At 44.0% G+C, this 2,964-nt stretch overlaps 1 long non-coding RNA gene across 1 annotated transcript; it reads left to right on the top strand.

Annotated features, from left to right (window-relative positions):
• The first annotated feature begins 354 nt into the window (after nt 1-354).
• LOC141091681 (uncharacterized) lies at nt 355-2,265 on the top strand. The gene is made up of 3 exons (XR_012232552.1): nt 355-1,160; nt 1,710-1,818; nt 1,903-2,265. It is a non-coding gene; the product is annotated as an uncharacterized lncRNA (long non-coding RNA).
• Nucleotides 2,266-2,964: the final 699 nt, after the last annotated feature.

The following is a 2,964-nucleotide window of genomic DNA, read 5'->3' on the forward strand; positions in this document are numbered from 1 at the left end:
ATGCATTGTTCTATGACGCTGCCTGAAGAAGAGGAAGAAACTGTGACACGGCCTGACTCCCCTCTTGGCGATGTAAGTCTATTTTGGGTTTCCCTCTAAATTGCAATTAAACATTAGTATGTACATGGCATTGTTGAATTAAAATGAATGAGTCCATGATTCTTTTTCAAGGGTCCAAACTTTTTCCCTTCCACTGCTGATAAGTATACAAGTGTAATAGTTTTATTACAACATTTTTTCTACCAAAGGTGAATGGCATTTCATATTCTGTACTGCTTGTCCCCCCTCATAATATTTTCTGTTATCTATTTATAGAACACTTTTTTATTTTTCTGTGTTTTAACCTAGTTTTGCAGGATCGTACAGAAGATCTGTCACCTACACCATGTGTCAGGACACCTACGATGCCAATCGTTACCGACGACAGGATGCCAATCATTGCAGAGGAGGCAAGTGAGCCAGCGGGACCTTACACAGTACAAAGGCGTCTCACAGTGAGTCGCAAAAGAAAGGCCACCGCTCCGCCATTTCCAGAGTTTGTGTATTTGGCAAAGAAGATTTTGGTACAGCAGGACAAACAACCCTTTGGTGGCTTTGCACATATGGTAGACGACAGACTTCGGTCACTTGACGAAACGCAAAGGCTGCAGGCCGAGAGGCTCATTTTTTAAACGTTAAATAAAGGTGCTGTCAGCAAAGTGACTGACACTTCTACTCTAGTGGATGCCAAGTCACTTTCACAAAACCCATGGCCGCCAATGCAAGACCATGTGAGGCTATGTGCACATGTATGAAATTTTCCTGCGTTTTTGATTTGGCAAAAACCACACCTCTTGGCAGAAACCGCAAGTGCGGTTTTGCTGCAGTTTTTACTGTGGTTTTTTTTTTGGCAGAATTGTCTGCGGTTTTCTCAAAGAAGAATATAAATGAAGTTGGACAAACTATATTCAAGAAAAAAAAAGGGTGATGTCATTTCCTGCTCCAACCCCCCCAGCCTCCATTTTGCCTTTAGCAAAAAAAGAATGATGAGTGACAGAAATGTGCAGCAGAGTGCCCAGCGGGATGAAGATTACAGCGTGCAGCGCCTTACGGTCCGCAGGCCCTTCAGAATCCTCATGCTGGGGTGTTTGCTGCAAATCCTGATGCAGCACAGAGAGCAGGTAATAGATTAGGGTTTGATAGCGTTAGGGTTGCTATTTTTTTGGATAAGGACTGTGATTATGTTTGGGATTAGATAATGGAGAGGATTGGGGTTTGTTGGGAATAGGGTTATATGGTTTGAATTTGGATTAGGCTTGTGATTGGGTTAGGTTATTGATTAGTGTTTGGATTATATAGACTTGTGATTGGGTATGGGATTATGGATTGGATATGGGATTAGGGTTAAGGTTGGGTTTTGGATTAGGCTTGTGATTGGGTTAGGTTATTGATTAGTGTTTTGATTATTAATAGACTTTGGATTGGATATGGGATTAGGGATTGGGTATGGGATTAGGGTTATGGTTGGGTTTTGGTTTAGGGTCTGGTTAGGTTTGTTATTATTGTTTGGATTATGAATAGATTTCGGATAGGTGTTTTTGGGGAAATCAGACTTTAGTTTATGTTTTTGATTAAGAATATTTTTGGGATTAGGGTTATGAATCATAAAATTGTTCACATGTCTTTGTTTTTTGAGTGTGCTGTGTACTAAAAGTATATTTTTATTTCAGGCTCAGCAGCAGCACAGAAGGAGAAAGCAAGGGCGTAAATTTTGGGTGCACCCACTCTTAGTGGACAGAACAAAGGGCATTTTAACATTCTTTATAATGATTTGAGGAGGTAAGCTGCAAAATAACTCAAGCAATTTTACAATGTAAAATGTCTATAATCATTAACTAACCATTTTTTTGGTTTACTTTGCAGATATCCGGACAAGTTTGTGTTCTTCTGCCGGCTTCCAATCACCGCCTTTGATCATCTGCTTGATATCTTGGGTCCTCATCTTACATTTGCTGATACGGTCATGAGGAAGGCCATCACTGCTGAGGAAAGGCTGCTCATCACCTGGCGGTAAGTTAATAATTTGCCGTTTGAATGTCATTGTAGGGTCGGTGGTGGGGTGCCGAGCTGGGGGGGTGGTCCTACTTTTATACCGTGCAGAGATGACAACAGAGACACGATGGAGGCAGATTCTGGGTGCAACAGGTCCAAGTTTATTTCTTCACTTGCCGTCCGACTGACGGCACACCTCGCGGCCCTCCGTTTCCAGAGCCGCTTCTCACACCGTCCCCTCCTTTACTGTCGACGCTCCTGACAGTTCCGTCACTGTGGCCGCCTTAGGCCCATTAACCAACAGCGCTTCTACTGCTCAGTTGTCGTGTCACATACGGTGTCTTACACCCAGTACCTCGTCTCAACTGCGGTCCTTTCCTGTCAGGACCACCCCCCTGACGTCCTCTCTCCTCAGTCCCCCTGGTCTGGATTCTCCTCAGAGTGCACAGACTGTCGTAGTCCTCCTGTCACTTGAGCTCCCCCTGGGGACTGGAACTTTCTGGAACCCTCCCTCAGAATTTATAACTTCCCCGGTTCCTTGAAACTGTCACTAACTGTCACCACGCCCCCCATGACCAACGGTTTCTAAAGCCCTAAGCTGCTGTAAAGTCCTTTGCTCACACTCCACCCTGCCATCTAATGGTCATCCCAAGGTACTGCACGTCCACTACACTTTTCTAGTTGTTTCCCCACTGTAATCACTGTCTCCTACCTACACTGTGCAAACCTATCTTTCTTCACTCTGACTAGTCCGTCCGTCTGTCAGGTCACCTTCCCTACATCATTACGCCCCTTTCACACATCAGTGTATCGGGTACGGGTTATTATATTTTGACCATGTAACGGAGACACTGACACAGGTAGACACACTCTAATTAATGGGTCTATGTACATGTCAGCGTGTTTCTTTCCACCTTTATTTTTACACCATGG

Source organism: Dendrobates tinctorius, unplaced genomic scaffold, assembly GCF_039654945.1.
Source record: "Dendrobates tinctorius isolate UK_male_01 unplaced genomic scaffold, ASM3965494v1 ptg000055l, whole genome shotgun sequence".
In the NCBI taxonomy this organism is placed as follows: domain Eukaryota; kingdom Metazoa; phylum Chordata; class Amphibia; order Anura; family Dendrobatidae; genus Dendrobates; species Dendrobates tinctorius.